The following is a 20,968-nucleotide window of genomic DNA, read 5'->3' as shown; positions in this document are numbered from 1 at the left end:
ACCTCAGTCAGCTTACATAAGCCCTTACTGATCTTTGCAACTTACTTGCTTCTGCTGCTGAAGCTGCTCAAGAAACAAAATAGCCACTTTTATACGCTGCTTCTAAAACACTGCCATGCTGAAATACTGTACATCAAATTGAGTAAGAAAAGAAAGCTAAACTAGCGTAGAATTAATTGACCTCTTCAGCTTGAGTCCAAGTATTGAAGGTTTCAATGATTCAAGTCTGATCTTGAGGTTTTATCTAAGCTTCTCTTTTTATTCTTCTATAATAATATTTGCCCATTCAGACTGGGTTTGGAAATGTAAACAGAAGCTTGTTACCCAGTTAAACAGAAATCCTATCCAGTGTAACATTTTATTAAGTCAAGATGCTACTTAGCACACCATCCATATCTTCCCCTCACTGTCTCCCCGGCCACCTGCTCCTCCTTCATTTGCTGTTCTGTTCTTTTCAACAAGCTCTCGTTACCTGTTCCATTTCTGTTCAGTAAAATGCACAAGTTTGGGTCTCTGTATGAAAACAATCGTAACTGCCTGACAAGCACCTTAGGAATTGCAAGCTGTAATATCATAACACCTCATGAACTTCCTCCTGAGTTTGCATCAACCTATAGGATTACCAGCTAAGTGCAGTCATGGACCCATGTTTCCTGGTTTAATACTCCCCCTCCTCCTTTTTTTTAAGTAAGATTATTCTCATCCTTAGAAACAGGATGTCATTAAGTTCAAAATGTTTATACTAAATGAAAACATACATATTGCCATGACTGCTATTCAGTGACTGTTGGGTGGTCTCAATCTGAATCCACTTTCTGACCAGCAAGTGCTTCCCTTGGAGAAATTATCAAAGCAGAGTCTCAGAGACCAAGAATTGGAAAGGTACAAACATCAGCTATTATAATTACATTTCAGGATTTTTTCTTAAGACTTTAACATACCCACAAAAACCTCCCAAACATCTGTTTTCAGTAAGTATTTAAATAAATATTTTCCCAAATTATTTCAGAAATTGGCTAGTGCTGTATGTTTCTTGGGATGAGGTCAGCGAAGTGCACTAATGCAGCACCTTTGTTGCAGCAATTGGCATGTTTGTTTGTGCCAGAGTGTGGCTGAAGAGGGAAATTCATAATCCACCAGCATCCTCACCCGACAACCTTCAGAACATTATCTGCAACTGCCCGTGACCAGCATTTCCAACATGCCAACTTCTTCTCATACTGTTCTTATTCACAAACCCCTAAACTATTTCAAGTTTCCTCTTATATTTGACAAGCATATTAAAAAAAAAATCTTCAGTTCAGTACTTTGATAACAATACATTATTATCCAGAAATATTTCACATATACAGATCATCTGACTATAACTCTTCCCAGACTAAGAGAAAGAACCTGTCACGCATAGTTTGAGTTTACTGTCATACTAATACCAATTTACCACAGCTCGCCTTTTGCAGATATAAATTAGATTCCAGGAAAAATCAAACTCTGGTCCATCAGTAGAAGTTTTCATTTGCTTTTTTGACACCAACTGTCCTTATTGCAGGAAAATATACTTCCTCCCAACCTTAAGATTTTAATTATTAAGTAATATTTGGAAGAAGTGAAGAACCCTCTTCTCAGAAGAGAGCTGCAAAGCAGTTCCTCAGTAATCAGGAGCACTTTCAGGAAAGCTGAATGCTCCTCCAGCACGCCCACTTGCTTCCCGTGAACAAGCTGTGTTCACAGAATTATCTGGAGAGGTCTTCCAAAGTGCTGAGAACATCATTTCTGTGCATTTTGATGCTCTATGAATCACCAAGAGCAGAACATGAAGCCAAGAAACAGTAAAACATGCACATGTACAAACAACCAGTTGGAGCTGCTAGGACGAATATCAGACCTACCAAAATACATCCTGAACATATCAGGAGGAGACCAACATAACATGCCATGTTATGCCACTTCCACGTGAGACTACTTTTGTTTGGACCCACAAATCAATAGGAGTGCCAGGAATTAATAAAGCTAGCAGCACAGCTCAGCTCTCCAGAGACCAGCCACATCTGTTCAGCAATGCCAAGCTGCCAGCTGGAGAGAGTCCCAAAAGCCTTTAAAGGGTCATCATGCACAGCAAAAGCTTGTACTCGGCTAAAAAGCTTTTAGCCTAGCAACTAAAAAGGTAATAGGTATTCTGTTAATTACATTAAGTAATTAAGATGTTTAGCTCTGTTAATTAGGATGCCTAATTTTAAAAGGTCTAATAGCCACAGTATTTAAATTCCTGTTTTGTTCTGGTATTGCAACAAAAATCTATTCTAGACCACTGCCATTCTCTTGATGAGTCAAAAAAAGTTATGCTGTTAACAGATAAGCAAATCAGTTGAAATGGAAAGAGTCCAAGAAAGTATTACTTGTTGAATACTACATATTGTAAGCAACTTTAACGTATGGATGACCAATTAAGAAATCCAAAGTGAAAGACACCGTTAACCACACAAGGATATTTTATCTGGCTACGAATTGTCAAAACATCCTTCCCTCATGCACATTTGATCAGAGCCTGTTAGAGGAAAAAATAAGCACTACACTATATGACATGTGCCTCTCCCTCAGTGACACATGAGTCTTGCAGGGCATAAAAGCTCCCATCAAACTTTTGACACAAAAAGCTACTTCTGAAATAACTGTCTGGTGGCCTATATAGAAATCGCTCCTTCCAAATATCTCAAAATCAGAAGTACTGGACTGTACATGCTCAGTTGAACACTGCTTTATCTACAGGTTTTTCCACAGCTGCAGGTGGCCCAGCTTGAGGGACAGACGTGAGTGACACCCTTAAATACCTCAGTGGGCATGTGCTGAAGAGATCTGTTGTTCAGGATTATAACAGCCTCTGCGTAGCTCCCCCTGCTCTGAGGACATCGCAGCCCAATACTCTTTTTAGCACACAAAATCATGCCTCTGATGTTCACAAGGTATTAATATTTCCAGTTCTTATCTTTTGGATGTTTCTTAAGTTGAACCCGATGGGTGAATCCAGGCTGGACCTCTTCAAAAGCCCCACAGAGAGTGCTCATTTTGTAAGTGAAGCCACTTTTAAGAGTGTAATTAAGATCAAGCTTCTGCAATTAGTCTGAACAACCAGGCAAACAAGTGCTGTGCAGTCTATTTCACTAAAAGCAAATCATTGCTCCTAAACTTTACTCATGGCAGTGAGCAGCACCAAGGGTTTGCTACTAGTCCTAAAAGGTACCATGTTCTGTTGAGGTTTGTCCCTGCACAGCACTGATCTTTCCGACCCCAGAGGAGCTTCAGGAGCGCTACCAGCATCGTGGGTACCGGCGTCACGGGACCACCACAGGATGCAGGACACAACTTGTGAAGGCATCTGGAATTATTAGTCCCCATTTGATTAGCAATTCAGCTACTAATTTTATATCCCTTTAATCAGGGCTTATTAACCACACTACACAGTACCCCAGACCGGCCATCTGGAAATGCAGATGTCATCTGCTCACCTTTGTAATCTGCTGTAAGGTTTTTCAGATGGAGATGTATTCCATCTTGTGGTGCTATATAAATAAACTAAATATTATAAACAATCACTTTTATTCTACCGGGCTTATGTCATATGATTTGCTTTCTTTATGAAAGAAAACACATACATAAAGTGCAACCAGATGCTGCTGGCAGAGAACCTATTTAATAGATTGATTTCTAAAAACACGGTTACAGATGTGGCCTACATCTTGAACCCAATGTTCAAGGAAAAAAAGCAACATTGTAGGTTAGAATTAAGCCTAGACTGAGCTTCTTTACTTAAAAGAATGCTTACCTAGGACTGCACCTAAACTGTAATTTGATTTTCAAAGTGAAAAGTTGCTACTACAACTGTGTTCACAGGAGTGGAGAAACTTAAGACACTTTCATCAATTATTTTAGTGTTTTGAGTTGAAGAAAATATATATTCAAAATTAGTAAAGTCTAAATAAGAATTCATTTTTTTCATGTTTGCCAATTTATAAAATCCTATCAACTTACCTCAAGAAAGTTTGAATAAAACAAACTCTTTTCAAAACAGGATAGAAACAGCACAGAAAGATGGACTGCATCATTCCATATCTACACCCAGATTTTCACCATATTTGATATCCAGGTATTGAAGTATTTAAGAACAGTCCTTCACAAGCACACTTTTGAGCACCTACATTTATTTGTAAAGCTCAGGTATTTGATTAAGCTAGATCATCTTTTCCAAGCAAGGTATTACAAATGTCATATGAAATTATGAAAAAGAGGAAGAATAAAATCAAAGCAGGGAAGAGTCCTATTTTTACCTAAGAAATAGAATGTCAGATAATTTGAATGAAGCTTCAATTTTAAAATCCTCTAATGACCAGCTAATTTCTAATTAACATGTATGTAACTGTATTTGCTTCTGGAGGCAGGAGGACCAGACAACTGGATACTTTCACAACCATTAAAAATGTCCCAAGCAACCTTTAACAAGGACTTCAAACATGTATTACATCTGAATTGAGCACAATTTTCAACAGGATTTGAAAAAATGTATATATAGTCATATAAACACTCACTTCAGTGGTGGAATCAGATTTATCTAAAGTGCAGTTAGACCTGACAGGTTGTTCAGAGAGGAAACTTTGGCAAGGATGGATAAACAAGGCAATCTGAGACCAGAGGTGCACAAAGCACTTGTTTCTGCTCCACAAGGAAAGGTTTATTTCAGCAAGAGAAGCCAACAGAACGTCCAATAGCCGAGGCTCAGCCCCACTCTCACCCAAGTGTTTGTTTCCAGCTACTTGGGTTAGGGTGGGTGATGCAGGTGAGCAGCTCTGCCCACATGCAGTCTGTCTATATGGTGCCTAAAAATGACTTCCAAACTTCAACTGCTGCAGCCTCCCTTAAGAGCAGCAGCCCTGCCGGGTAGGTGCACTTACCTACTATTTATAATGGAAGCCTTGCTAGCAAAGCTTTTTCTTCAAACATAAAGGAAACCCCAATTTAAGAATGTTTTGATTTGACTGATTCTGAATCCTGCCTATGGATGGGGAGGCAGGAGAAACAAGCGAGGATGTGTGTGCATTTGTTTATTTTCTTAATAAGGAAGACAAACAAACTGCTTGAGAACCAAAAACACATAGGTGGTTTCTGGACATGTTAATAAACCAATGACAAAACCTTCATTCATTTATCAGGTGCCAACTGTTTCACATAAAGGGTTTCACTGTGCCCAAAAAGGGTGAACACCACTGGCTGTCACATCAGTATGGGAAAAAGTATCTTAAAAGAAGATAGATAACATATTGCAGCATTTACACAGCTTGTATTTAAAAGTTAAAAAAAAAATCTCAGAGCCCAAGTCTTTCCAGACATTAAGCCAACATGCAGACAGGATATTTAAATATGACAGCAATCTGAATAATGAGCTGAGAACTCAGAGAATTGTTATTCGTGTGCTATCTGCTTGGAGCCAAGAAGACCCACGGATCCAGGCCCCGCTGCACAAAGAATTTGTATGCAGGCCTAACAACCTAAGTGTGCTAATCACACTACTGTACCGGGGCAGCTTAATTAGCCAGCCAAGCCCGAGCTGGGCTTCCCTTGTTTTAAGGCTTCCGGCATCCACAGAGAGTTCTCCAAAAGGCAATTCAAAGCAGGACTGTGATTAAGGGGAAAGCCTCAGCTGGCTGAGCTGAGTGGTGTGAATACCTCCTGCCTGTCCTCTCCCTTACGGACTGCGCCAAAGAAAGATGTTGTGGCTCAAGAGAAAGCCCCAGTAGTTCTGGATCCAAGTCCAGTGCAAACTTCCCCATGAAATCACTCCATCTCACAACACAGACAGTTCTACCTTTATAACCCCCCTGATTTATCAAATACACCAAAGAGAGCACTCTAATTAGAAAGCTGCATAATAGCACAAGTCTGTGCTAGTTCAGTTTACCTCAAAGAACAAAGAACTAGAATATCAGGTCTTCATACACTGAATACTGTCAACTCAGACCTCTCAGGAAATTTCACACAACTTCAAGGTACATAAATAATTCAAGTATGTCAGTTGTAACCTTCTATGATTTTCACACCAAGTTACACAACTTTGCAACCCTCAAAATCCACAGGCTCCTGTAGATGACTGTGATTTTACAACACATCCACACTCGTCTCGCCTCTGGTCAGAAGTGGACACTGCAATAAATTTCTAGACAGACAAATCCTACTTTTACTTTAATAATTTCGGTACTTCAGGGCAAACTTTTTTCTTTCTTGCGTAATACCCATTGCTGTAATCCACAGAAATATTTCTAACAGTTTATCCTCGGGGCAATATATAGTTTTACCCCTTCTGTCAGCTTTCCTTTTTCCATCAAGCAGAATCCTACCGTACCACGCGCATGTTATGGTACAAAAAAAAAAAAAAAAGCAGCTATGTTCATTAAATTTGACCATAATGCACTGTCCTAATGCACTACAAGTGCTAACCTCAAATCACATACTGCTTTTTGCTCCATGAGGAATCCAGTTTTCATCTTTCAAAGTGCTACATGATTAGCTACTGTAAAAGGCTTTCATTTTTACCAGAGTGGCTAACATGGGTGGCAAATAACAACAGAAAAGGCATTAAAGTTATGCAGTCGAGCCTGAATAAGAGAAGGATCACTAAGAAAGTCTCTCCTAGATTTGTATGAATAAAGAAGTGGATAAGGTACAGTGAAGAGCGTGTGCAGAAAAAGATGGGGAAAGGAAATGGTTTTGTATATTGGGTATGATTTGACTGTTACATGCAATTTTACCAATGCCCAAAGACACAAAAATTACTGAGAATAATAAGGGGGAAAAATATCCACAAAACTTTCAAATATAATTAAAAGGATAATGAAACAATGGTTACAGTTTTGACTTCAGCAGCTTTACTGTGGTATCTATTAGTTTGTAAATGTCAAAGCAAATACTACATTTTTTTTTTTTTCCTCCTCCCTTCTCCTTGAGAGGTATCTACATAAAACTGCACACTCTCTACCCTGAAATATCAGCGTTCTGGCATAGCAGAGGCAGTGAGAAATGGACTCCGCATCATTCCTCTTCCAGCAAAGCCCAACATCAGAAGAAGAGAAAACCACCGGCACACTCTGCCTTCTTGCTTCACACTGAATGTCTGGCTGAGAGGCACAGCCGTTTATTTATAGAATCTCTCAGCAAATTCGCTTGTATCCTGAAATACGTTTTGATGATTCTATCCCCATTTTAGTGTATTACAATTAATAATATTTTATAGCTGTAGTAAAAGGCAAAGGATACCCTTAACAGCTGGCAGATAGTTCCAGCGACTCAGAGGCAGCAGCAAGGAAGGTCAGGTACTCACGGTGCCAAAAAGCAGCATTGCTTCTTGCTGAGCACGAGCTGAATGCTTGGAACAGGGTTTCAGGAACCTCAGGCACAGCCAGGTCTATTATACCAGATTCAGTTGTAGTCCTTTCAGTGAATCTGGATGTCTCCTGTTGAATTTACTGCTCTAATGGTATTTGAATCAAAGAGACTTCCTGAGTAAACCTGAATTCAGGGTGAACCATGAAGATAGGACACAGTGATTAGACGTATTGCCCAAATCGTCTGCTATTGGTCTTGCAATTACTTCAGGCGCTCAGGCTGCCTCAACTTTAAACACTGCTTAAAGCAAAATGAACAAATGCCAATAAAAAAAGTTGATGGAAAATCCAACATCAGCCAAATCTGGCATTGTTTGTTCCTATTATATAGAATCATCACGTCCGGTCTTTGGATCCTCCTTATTATACCCTCATTTCCCCTGACTGAAGAAACCTCTGTAACAGAAAACCCTCAGGAGCCATAATTTAACAAAGACACCATCCAAACTTGATACAACGACTGTATGAATAAAGCCAGTAATCTGGGTATGGTTAGAGTTTAAAAAAAAAAAAAAAAATCCAAACAACAAAATGAAAAACTACATTTGATAATAAATCTTCTTTTTATGAGTAACCTTAATACCCTTCCTCTTGGTATAAGAATGTAATACTATCTTCCTTGCCAAGAAACAGAAAAGGACAGAAAACCCACACAGAACAAGAACCATAAGAAATGGAATAAACATCAGATACACATAGTATTTTCAAAATGTTTTACCTTATTTTGGGGTTTTTTTGGCACACAGCCTATGTCTTGTTAACCAAGACTTCTTAGGAATACCAATGCTTGAAATTTGTTTTCAGAAAGCCAGCAGAGTCAGAGCCAAACCAGGGCTGGGGTAAGAAGAGACAATTGCATGGGAATTACTACCAAGCTTCTCCACACACCTTACTATTACGAGAAAGCAACAGCTTACACATGCATGCACAGCGGTCACACACAGACAGACCTCAGGCTGGTAGAGCACACACACCAGCTTTTTCCTACAGATATCAAATGGCAGAGAACCCAGAACTACTGAGCTTAGATGAGGACGGTGTTTGCACCCAACCCCAGACGCCTCTGTTCTGATGATCTGAACAAGAGCAAAGTGCTGATACTCCTGTTCATGCATTTAAACAGTGTCCAGTACAACAAGGTCCCTCTGCAGCCATTTGGCTAAAAACATGTAAAATTCATGGGCTACCAACAGAAATCCAGTTCACACTGGGGGTAATATGTGTGACCAGCAAAGTAATTTTCAGAAGCTCTTTCTGTTGAAGTCAGTATCAGGTCGTCCAACGCGCTGACACAGCCAGAGCTGTTATTTTTAAACACAGCCATAGTCTATTTAACTAAAGCATCTTTACTCTGACTGAGCCAGTATTACTTTGATAAGACTGCTTAAGTATCTACACTGAAGCCTGCACATCATATCAAACAAAGAAAGCACAAACTTTTGAAGATGATGCTTCATTGCAGCTAAGAAAAGAGAAAAAAGGGAAAAGAGAGAGGTCCAAGAAAAAGCTCAGAGGACTAAGCACTGAAGACCCTGAAGTGCTATCTGCAGGACAGCTCTTCACACCATGAATATGTATCATTCACCACCTGCACAGAGACTAACTGGAACAATTTCAGTCAACTTAAACAGCAAACAGCTTTCTGCTGTTGGAAACTCAGCATTACACTTCTAAAACAATCCTTCTGCCAAATTTGTTGGTAGCAACACTAGGTTTTCTTACACATCATTTAACTGATGAGAACCTGGATGTAAGGAGAAGAGAGGCAATACCATTTTCAAAGGCATGTAAGAGACTGCAAGTTATAGCTACAAAATATTTAGGGAGGCAGGCTGAGCTATGCTAAACAACTTATTTGCACAAGTTTTCCTCAATGTTAAGTCTTACTTCTTTATACATAAAATTGTCTTGTAAACATATCCATAAGCTCATTACTATAACAAAGTACAACCCCATCCTTTCCTCTCAACAAATATTTTGTTCTATACAATCCTGAACATATAGGCACTGCGGTCTACCTGATGCAATGAAATTTTCCTGCAGTGATATTTACCCTCCATTTCTTGTACATAACTATGAAATAGAACCATAAAGTAACAAGAGCAATGGTACACACCGTTCAATAGTGAAAACCTTTTTATTTTAAAATAGAAAGGTTAGTTGTGTCTTGCTCTGTGCACAAATGCTGCAGGCTCTGGAGACGAAGGGAAGGTTGTTACAGAAAGCGACCCCAAGCACCCAACACCTCCATGTCACCCAGAACTGTCACTTACTGGCAGCCTCACGGAGCTGGGATGTGGGTACGTGACACACGAGCCAAAGAGCAGCTCCCAAAGTATGCTGAGATTACTTTATCTAAAATAATTTCGAAGCCTGCATAGTCAACCTCAAAAGGTTGCATTTATCCCAAAGAGTCTCCCTTTAAGCATGACCATTTCCCCTCTGATTTTGAGAGTACTGCAAGAGCAGGGGGAACCTCATGATCCCGTGGCTACCACAGCACATCTCAAAGCCTAGAGAAACAGCTTTTCCATTCTTTTCTACAAAGAAGTCCCCCTGCAGAAGGCCCAACTCACCAAGACCTTCCACTTATATTTTCACATTGCAGGTGGGACCCCAAAGAGCTGTCGCCACTGAAGGATTAAGGGACTGGAGTCAACCTGAAGCTCAGCCTCATCTCCCTATCTCCCCCTTTCCACTCCCAGGTTCTCACCACTGCCTTTGACACCTCTCAGTGCCCTGGTGCTCACTCAACCCTCTCAAGCTAATTCAACTTTTTAAAGAGAGTTAATGCAGACAGGGGAAGGAGAGGAAGTACTCTGCTGCAATTCACAGTGAATTGCATAAGTTCAGCAACCAGCAGGGCTTTCACAAGAGAGGATGAGAAAGGACCACATGGCCAGGAGGGAAGAGCAGGATGTCCTGCTTAGTTGATTGTAACGTACAACACAAATATTTTAATCAGATGGAAATCAGAGTCCTAGAAAGGAGCGACAACATTAAGGAGGTGATTATATTTATTGGAACAGTGACACACACATTTCTTATTTTATTGGGTTCCTACATAGGATTAGAGGGCTTTAATTTGTGTCTTTAATTTGATTTTGGAGAGAGCGTAACCCGAAAAAAGTTTATAGAGAGAATGGAATAACCTTGGAAGGAGCACACTACATTATGCCATGTCAACCATAATAGTTTCCCCAGCACAAATAAATGCTAGTACACATTCTTCAAGTTAACTAATAAACAGAACAGCCATAAAAAAGAATTACTTACACTATGCATTTGCACATTGTAACTGGTAATTCTGTAGCTTTAATTTCATCTTTGAACTATCAGTCATATTGATAAGTAACAGTGGTAGTAATATATATTACAAAGGGAGTAAACAAACAACATTTGTCTAACTTTAATAACATAATAAAGGGCAGAGGTTTTTTCTTTTAAACTTTCTTCAAAGAGAGTTTTATAGCCAACTACCAGCAGGGTGTGGACTGAAGCTAAAAACTTTGAAATAGGTCCCTGTGAAATCTGAAACCAAAATACAGCAAAGGTCACCTCCCTGGGAAGAACTGTCTTGTCTGTATGTATACTATAAGCAAAGCTCTGTTAGCTCAGCCTCGGCAATAATGTAATTCAACTTACCCCCTGGGAACAGCAACAACATCAGGTTCCTACTACAAAGATAAATTTACTGCACACAATACCTGTTACTATACATATGCAACATCTGATAGTAGCCAGACGCTAGTGTTACATGGTATACCTCAAGCTATTTTTTCTTGTTAAAGGCTAATGCAGATTATAAATATGACACTGTTATTCTTACTTCCACCATCAGCTAATCCATTTTAGTCAACATTTCACATACAGTAGACTCTAATGCACCGTTTTAGCCAATATTAATAGGAAAGGATTAAATACATCTGATTAAAAAAAAATACTATTTTTCCCCCCCCAAAGGAGAGCATTTCAACCCTTCTCAACACAGAAAGAGGAGAATTTTTCCAGTGGAGAGACAAGTATCTGATTAACACAAGTATTGGGACAATAAGACTACTATACCTTGTTTTCTGTCTTATGGGCTCCTGTGAAACAGTTCACAGACCCAAGCTTAGACACAAGTGACATATAGAAACTGCAGTTCTTGAAGAGAGTTGCCCACACACACACTGATCTGCAGGTACATATGGGCTAAGCCGTCTGTTTTTCCAGCTACAGGAACTGCTGGGTGAGCCTGGATCGCTGTTCATCTTGCAAGCAGAGCAGGACGCTCCTACCTCCCACAGCTCTGCTCAGAGCCCTCCCTCCCGTTCGCTCCCAATTACATCAGATGCATTTGCCAACTGAGGGGAGATGGGGCAATCTTTGCATCTAAGCAAAGCTTTCATAGCATAGGTCTGAAACATTGACCTCCATTGCTACAGAAGACATCCCACCACACTTAATGGTCTCCATTGGCCCACTTTGGGTCCATCACTGAAGAGATGGTGCCCTGATCCAGGGCAACTGGGGACTTTCAGACTGCTTTGAAGCACATGGGATCTCACCTGGCAATACATTAAAAGTCACTCGACTTGATTAGAAGCAATGACATGCAATAATATACTCATGTTAGGAAAGGTAACAAAGAGAACATTTTCTGCTGGTCAGCCAGCAAAAATTTCCATTTTGAATGGTGTGGTGATTGAGAAGAACTATGCAGTCTTTGAAAACTAGCCCTTAACCAAGAGTTGTCTTAGGGCATGTAAAATTATCTAAGCTTGAGCAAATGCACACGCAGTGTAACCTGTATACAACAACCATTTAAAGAGGAAGCAGTACTTCGGTTTTTCCCCAAGTGCTTGGCTCACAAGAAAACATCTGATGTAAAACAGGAACACGCACTGCCGCTCTGCCACCTAAGGGCAAATTACCCAGGCACCTATAAAAAAACCCTCCTGACGTTTTACAGCTTAAACGTTTTATATAGTTAAACTGAGTAGACTTGAGTTCACATGCTCTATGTTATTTGATATGTTTTAACTAGGAAGCTACCTGGATCCATTTCAAGATCTTTTTTTTTAAACTAACCTGGTTTTGAGTACAGACTCACTCATGCTGGTCCTGCACAGATGTATTCAATCTCTTTGCATGTTGCAAAACTATTTAAACAAAGTTTGAAACAGAGTAAAAATGGAGGGGGGAACCTGACTGCCAGACCACTAGGTTTGGTTTCTGGTTGTTTTTATTTATTTTAAAAACCCACAAATCTCTATGTATTTGCAAGTTCTTTTATGCATTTTTTTTACTCAATACCAGACCCATGATTGGGTTGATAGGGAACAAGCCAAGTGAATAAAGAAGGCTTTGCTGGTAAAAGACATACTTTGCTTTATAAAACATCATACCGGACATTACTAAAGCACATATCACAACTTCATTTTTCTTCCTCAGTTGCTTAGGATTAAATCTTTGCAATAATAATATTTATGAAAATTTGACTGAGCGATCTACTTTGGACACTTTGCCTTCGAAGATGGAGTTTTCTGTTCCAAATCATGCACATGCAGAGGTATCTGCCAAGCTCTCCAAGTGTGTCACTCCAGTCCTCAAGCCATTTAACACAGAACATGCACGTGTCCTTTGAATGCCAAGTCAGCTACGTGTCAAAGACAAATAGCTCTGGATAGTCAATCCATAACAATCACACATCAGTAAGAAATCTAATTTGTATTCAGGATTATGGTCATTGATGGGAATGGAAAAAGGGAAAAATAAATAAATAAATAAACACATACCCACAGATTCTTTCACAATCTCAGTAATTTCAGGAATAAGAAAATTACATACCCTTTGGTGTGAAAATACATGGTTTGCCCTAACAGACAACAGCTTCCATTTAGTAAATGAATTAAAGACCATGAACAACTTTGCTTTCTGCCTTATGCCCTGACAGTTGGGTCAAAAAAAAATTCTGAGTCAGTGGAATAGTTTTGCCTTTGCGTTTACTTTTAGACAAACAGGCATTTAAAGACAGCTGCTATTGAAAGCCAGAAATTGTGCAGATTAACTGTAGACACCACAAAGACAATTGCTCTTTAACTGGGTATTTAGTATGACGCTTCATATGCAATCAAGATCTGAAACAGGATGACAGGCTTGTTGTGGGCACTATTACCATTTAATCATGATAACAGAAACACCTGTTTGACTAGTTATTCATTTATTATGGCAGCAATACTACATCAGAAGGGCCACTGTTGTAGCCAGTTATCAAGGGACTGCCAGGTCCCCTTTTATACACAGCTTCTTGCACCCTAAATTTCAGCACCATCATAGAAACTGCAGATAATACACCTGAAAACAATCATAAGAGAATACTCAGTTTTATCCTCAACAGACTATCATGCCATCCCCAAATAAAATTTGTATGTTCTAAGAGTTCAGGTTTATTTGTTTGGTTTTGGTGGTTTAGGATACACAGTAAAGAGAGTGGGCTGTCTGGTGTGTAGCAATAATTGGTATATTAAAAGGGAGCTGGCTTAAAATGTGTTTTACTCCTGTTTTGGAATTGATTAGGAGACTGGAGAAATTGTTATGCAGCTCATTAGCACTCCTAAAAATGGTTGTGTATCTGAGTCAGGAAAACACAAAGGTACTTGTGAGGTCACTACTTTTGTGTCATTGTATTCAGTTCTAAACAGAGCTGGATGCACTACCCAGTATTGTCTGCTGTTTCCGTCCCAAAATCCTATTTTCAATTTCACCTAATTTTTCATATGTTAGACTGAAGGTTGCCTCTGTTAAGTGTCTGCTAGACCTGAGCATCTACGCCAAAACACTTCTACGCTTCCTGACACAAGGGCTCATAAGTATACTTTCCAATTATATAGTTTAATTTTCATTTTTAAATCCAGAATATTTTCTTTGGAAAGCACTACCCAGCTTTCAAATACCTGACTTTGTGACATTAGAGACTCTCTTTACAAATACAGAGTTTCTTGTATATAAATCCATAAACACTAAAATGTAATATGGGTTGCAAAGGAAGTACTGGCATACTGGATTATATGAAACAACTTAGGTTAATATCAGCAATCTCTCTGAACCCAACCAACTTATAATTTTCATTGATCTAGAAATTATTTACTTGAATCACACAGACAACTTCAGTATCAAATAACTTACGCAACATTCTGTCAAGACTTCTAGAGCTGTCAAAAAAAGGCATTTATTCAACAAAAGTGAGTCCACATTTGAAGGAGGGAATATATATGTATATATATTTCAAATGATAGTTTTCCTTCCTTGTTTTTACTGTATGAGAACAAGTAAAGCAAGCTTTATCCAATAAGCAAGCTTTTCGGTTTTGCACTCCATCTACCATCAGAAGGCCATGCACAGGAATGCCTGGTTAGGTAGCAAGCACCCTGCTTCCTGAACTGACACTTACTGTGCATCCACAAACATGAGACACAGATCCAACCGGCCTCTAAACTACATCATATTCAGCGTAATAGCTATGGATGAGATGCATAGGAATGCTTGTTTTATACTCAAAGAAAAATCATGTAATAATTAAACACATGCAACATTAAACAAAAAAACAAACCACACCAACACCTGAGCCAATTATTACAGATACTGATGAAGATAACAAGCACAGGTTTTCACAGCAATTCAACAGAATCTGTTTACTTGGGCCAACACAGCAGGTAGCTCCGCTCTCAGCTGAAGCGCCAGTCAGCATTAACACCAGCTCTGTGCTAGGTACCCATTCAGGGCAGCAAGAGCAGCATGAAGCTGCCATCAACTCCACGGTATGCAAGATTGCCACATATTTCAGCTGCAGAAGTAACTTCAGGAGGTACCAGCTGCACAAGGGAAAAGGGATTTACCAGCTGTCAGCTGCCATGGGTCAAGAAAACACAACATGAAAAGCTACAAAGCAAGTGGGACCTCTCACACCAGTTTGAGGTTTACTTATCTTTGCCTCAACCTGCTAACTCATGTGAGAACTACCTGCTGCTCTGATGTCACTAGGATTTTAACACATTAAACAACACAAGGCAAAAAAAGAGAGTTTCTTGCTAGCCAAGACCCGAACAGTTTAGGAGACTAGAGCAATGAATGAGACTATTATAATATGTCCCTAATTAGCACTTTGTACTAGCTGACTGAATCCTTGTCAAGCAGAATTGACGTTACTACCATAAAGTACACATTACATTTAATGTGCTCCCGCAGTCCTAACTAAATAGACACCTACATCACATTTACCAAATTGCCAAAATCCAGGACGGGGGGGGGGAAACCAAGCAGAAGCCATCACTCTCCAACTGAGGTTTGAAGCTCTCAAGCCTTCTTTCACTATTTAACTTTTCAATGAACCCAAAGAAAACCTCCACTTTTTAGTAGTAAACATTTTCCAGTTTACTGATTATTTCCAAGTGACATAACCACCCCCCACACTGTAGACTGGATTATGAGCATGCCATAATTCAAGATACTTTCTTATCTAACCAAATTTATTAAGATTGGTTTGTCTTAACTAATAATCCATATGACAAATTATCCACAGAACAGTCATGCACTTGCTAGGATATCTTTGAAAGACCTCTAAAATCTCATCTGTGATAAGGTATGATGACTTGTGTTATCTTGAATATTGAAAAGAAACAAAAGTGTTTCACCATATACCAACTGACTCAAAACTAATATAGGAAGCAGAGTAGATTCTGTGGCAAACAAATCTAACATTAACATACAATGAGTAAGTTACTGCTTGTTCACTAAAGGTCAAGTAGCTTTTAATCATCTTCATCTACCAAAATACGCTACACAAAAGACAACTACCCCCCAAGAACCCTACCAGAAGCCACACCACCATATACCACCATCCCTCATACAGCAACCAGCATTTCAAACACAGCTTGAAGAAAAGCCTGTGATGTAATGGGAAGCAATGTTATTAAATAATATAGATTGCATTCTTCTAAGTCAATACCAAAACAATGACTGACTCAGTTTTTAAAACAGCAGCACTATGAAAATGCAAAATTGATTTACAAGGAAAATAATAGCCAGGGGTTGCTATGGCTGCTAAAGTTAGCAGACATTTTTTAAGGAAACAAAAATTTTTATCCAGTTTAAAAAAAAAAAATGCTAGCAAAGGCAATTTTATGGACCATCTCAAAGTCACACAAGTTTTTCTCCTAAATTAAAATTGGTTTTGTTTGTTTGGGGATTTTTGTGGTTTTTGTTTGTTTGTTTTGTTTGGTGTGTTGTGGTGTGGATTTTTTTGTTTTGTTTGGGTTTTTTTTTTTTTTTTTGCTTGGTTTGTGTTTGTTTTGTTTTGGGTTTTTTTTTTGTTTGGGTTTTTTTAATATTACCATTCCAACACCATCCAGAGTGTGGCAAGGATGTTTGCTGCAGCTTTAACTAGCAACAATGATTTTAACAAGGGAAAAGCTAGCAGCCTTCTTTTCTGTCCTTTTTTGATCTGTAAAACATTCCACTTAAAAAGGAAACAAACTAACTTTTGCCTGTCTTAAAATATTTCTCATTTTTTGTCTCTTGCATGTCAATTTCTGATGAGTTTCACAGCAAACAGGGTCTCACGCCAGGTCCTTTGGCCTGTAACCAGTTGAGCTGAACAAAAGCAGGCAGCCCAGCCTGCAATGTCACCTCTAGCATCACATGCAACAGGGACAGCTCCAGCACAGCTACACCAGACCCAGCTCGGCTCACCCAGCCCTGTCGAACAACCGACACTCATTTCATAACTGGCAAAATGTCAATAGAAGAGCTGCTGTACACCTCGCTGACTGACTGGGAAACATCATTCCCCTCACCCAGATCACTCAAGTCCACCCAATCTCCAAGCAATGTGAGAGGCACCACCTGGACCTCCTCTTTGGGTTTGATGATCACAGTGTACGTGACAGCCTAACTGCACCACCCTAAAATCATCATTTCCCTAAATAAAAATGTCAGCTGCCTCAATCCTCAGGCAAGACTCAAGGATAAGGATTGATTTAACCAAGAGACCATTAAATCCTCAGATATCCTAATGCGTAGCAGCACTCCATCTATTGGTCAAGAATTAAGGACGTGTTTAATCATCATCATCATGCACTAACCTCGATCATTAAACACTCAGCCCTTAAGTATCCCACCCCTTCCTCCCTGCATTGGGCTTCACATTCTCCCAACAAAAACTAAACGCAAGTATTATAATAATGTCTTCTGGAGAATAATGTATCTCTAAAAGGCGTAACATGAACATTTCTAAAGCTAAAACTGGTATACATCATTACTCACACAATTATTGTCTTGTTTAATTGAAGAACTCATGCACTCCCTACCCAAAGTAGCACTGAGGAGCTCTTTCAATAACAGCCAAAGAGCCCAAGGCATTCCCAGAGTTCACACCTTCTTCACCCTTAAGTGCTGGATGCCATCAAGGAGGCTCAGATGAGTTCACACAACCTTTCCAGCCAGGCCACATGGGTGAGAGGGTGTGCAGACCAAAGAACCCCCTGGTACAAGAGACGTGCCTGCAAACCCTGGCAGGAGGGTGGACAGAAGCCTTTCACAGCTGATCTCCTGCCAAAGCAGCCACACGCAGAACTGCCCCAGCTCACATCGCTCCCCCCAAAGCCATCACCGCACCTTCCCAGCAGATCACACACAGCCAAACATCCACCACACCTCCCCTCTATTCCAGTCACCAGCAACTGGACCAGGAGGCAGGTGAGACAGCCTGAAGCTGCCCCAGGCACACCAAAGCCCTTTTTTAAAGGCTGAGGTCACATTTATCAGCTTCATCCCTCTGGTACCAAAGCTGACTTAAGTAACAACTTCTCCCACACAATTAGTAATTCAGCAATTTCATACAATCATGCTTTTACAACCCTTGGCCAATTATTTTTTGCCCAGATATTTATTGCCACTGATTTTATCTATTTGTTTTAAAACTTAACTCCTCTACATAGTGGTATCACACAGATGAGGCATAATCCCACATTTTTCCTCTGCTTGGTATCACATCATTACCCTCAGGACACGAGTCCAGAGCTTGTGGATGAAAACCAGCAGATTCAGCCTGAACCCACCTGTAACACAACAATGCTGAGAAGACAGTAGCAACCCAACTCCACAGCCAGCTGCAGTGGTTATTGCCTCCTTAGAGCCAGTCCAAGGCTCCCCTGATAAAATCACATCGTTTGGTCATGCAGACCCTGCCCGCCTGACCTGCAGTCGAGTACTCACACCAATTGAGAAAACTGCTCTGAATTTCTAAATAAGCTTTTTAACGCGAGATACAAACTCCCAAAAGGCCCATCATAACGCTCATTTCTAGAGCCTGAAGTTCAAGACAGCAATCTTGAATTTTGTCCGCGCTAATACGAACACACAATGAAAATAATCCCAGTGCATTAATCGCACAGGGTGACCGCACCGCATCCCCCGGGGCAGATGCCCATCGTCGGTAGGTTGGCACAGCCGTGACCAGAATGCGTGTGCTGCACTGGGAAATCGCATTCCTGGGCTCCCCGCACCATCAGCCGCGGCAAAGGTGGAGCCCGGCGCAATTCAACACAGCGAAAGGCTGGAGAAAATCATTTTCAGGAAGTTTTCTGAGGCTCGTGGGGACTTCGGAGCATTGCGATGGACGGAGGACAGTCCATAATTACAATAATTGCTTGCAAGGTTTTATTCGATTAGCAGAGCTCCCGAGCAGTGGCGCATTATTTAAAGCCCTGTCCTTCCCAGCCGGGCGCCGAGGCAGCGCTGCAGCATCTCCCCCGGCCGGAGGGCTGGCGCACACCCACGGGGAAGTTCTCCCCTCAGCCCCACGGCCACCGCAGCCCCCCAAAACCTCCCCAGCCCGCTGGCAGCCGCGGTCCCGCCACCGTGAAGCGTCTGATGGAACCTGGGGGGAGCGCTCCGGGCCTCCAGCCGCCCCTTCCCCCCTTCCCCAACCGCGGCAACGCTTCGGCCGCAGCCCCGCAACGGCCGCTCCCGCCTACATTCGGCGGGAAAAGAGAATATTCCCCCGGCCTCCTCTTCCTCTCCCCACACCGCGGGAGCGTTACCTCGGCGGGCCCGCGCCTTTGTGCTTCAGTCCATCCCTCCTCGCCGGCGGCGGGAGCCCCAGCACCACCACGGCGGGCGGGGAAGGGGCGGCGCACTATGTGGCAGGAAGGGACACCTGAGCTCCTCCCCCCGCTACCGCCCGCCCGCTGTGGCTCACTATCTGGCAGAGGAGGCGGCCTCACCCCCCTGCATCATCGCCCCTCGGCCAAGTTTGAAGCCGGGGGAGGGTGAGGGGGGGCGGCGGCCGCCGCCCCCCCTCACCCTCCCCCGGCTTCAAACTTGGCCGAGGGGCGGTGGTGGCACCGCCAGTGTCCTCCATTATTGTCCGCAGCCCAACTCACCACGCTTCGGCCACGGCGCTACCTGCAGTGGCCGTGCCGCTCGTCCCCGGGGGTCGCAGCGAGCGAGAGGAGATGGACTCAGTGCGTGGCTGGGGTGGGGGGAATAAAACGAGGTGTACGTGGGAACAATGAATAAAAAATAAGCACTAGCTCTCCCCCCAAAAAATTTAAAAAAGAGAAATTCTGAGAGATTTGAACAGTCTTCGGGGCTGAAAGGCAGCAGAAGGCTTCTCCAGATGGCTTGTGCTGCTGAGGAGAAGGCTCCTGCGCCATCCGCGGGGAGAAAGCGGCCCTGGCTAAAAAAAGCTGCACAAAATACAAATCTCATTTTGGCAAAAGCTGTCTTTTCATTATTTTTTTTTTTTTCTTTTGGCTTTCTGTAATTGTTCTGCTTTGGAGCTGAAATCATCTCTGTTTTGTTTCCCCACCCAATGTTACTGGTTTCTTGTTTTCGGAGCTGGTTTGCTCACATCTGGGCGGTTCTGATCAGCCCTTTGAAGTCGTGGAACCACTGGGTGATAGTTGTCCTTTCTATGCAAAAAGCATCTATATTTTAATTAGATTTTTAATTATTTCTAATACTCAGAAGTTGTCTAAAATGTGTGGGAAATGCTTGAAAGTCCCCTTTGAAATCAGCAATATCGCTCACAGGTGTAAAGTCACCCACACAACTAGCTTTGTGTGGATTTGGGGACAAAACCTTTTAATTCTGCGTAAAGAGCTCCTTGGGGACTGTGATCATGAGGAAATGAGCAGGGCTGGAGCAAGGGCAGGTTGAAGACATAATGTGCCTGGGGACATCTCCTGATGGAGTCACCAAGGAGGCTCCAGCTCTGCTGGCTACAGCCACCACATCAGTACAGGAGCTCACAGAAAGACCTCTCTGGAGCTAGAGAGGTCCTCAGAGAAAAAAGGGCTTAAGGCACCAAACTATCCAGCCATGGGCTATTTGATTTGACAAGGGAGAGGATGAGGAACATGTTTTAACTTTGCAAATTAATACCCAGCACTGAGATGGCTCCGCCTGACCAGACCAGTGCTATGGGAACTTGGAGGCACCAAGCAGTAATAATGGGATGAGGTGGTACAGCATCTGTTATTTAGATGTTATAATACAAG

At 41.5% G+C, this 20,968-nt stretch overlaps 1 protein-coding gene across 3 annotated transcripts in view; it reads right to left on the bottom strand.

The window, feature by feature from the left end:
* ADD3 (adducin 3) overlaps window positions 1-19,647 on the bottom strand; it is a 100,247-nt gene extending 80,600 nt beyond the window's left edge. The window contains exon 1 of one of the 3 annotated variants that reach the window (XM_065843095.2): window positions 19,508-19,647. The gene's annotated coding sequence lies outside the window, so the exon portion shown is untranslated. The remainder of the gene's footprint in view (window positions 1-19,507) is intronic. The other 2 variants (XM_065843103.2, XM_071812137.1) reach the window with 2 other exon arrangements.
* Window positions 19,648-20,968: the final 1,321 nt, after the last annotated feature.

The sequence above is a fragment of the Patagioenas fasciata genome, chromosome 8 (assembly GCF_037038585.1).
Source record: "Patagioenas fasciata isolate bPatFas1 chromosome 8, bPatFas1.hap1, whole genome shotgun sequence".
Classification (NCBI taxonomy): Eukaryota; Metazoa; Chordata; class Aves; order Columbiformes; family Columbidae; genus Patagioenas; species Patagioenas fasciata.
Note: the sequence above shows the minus strand (reverse complement) of the source record. Positions and strands in the feature narration are given on the sequence as shown.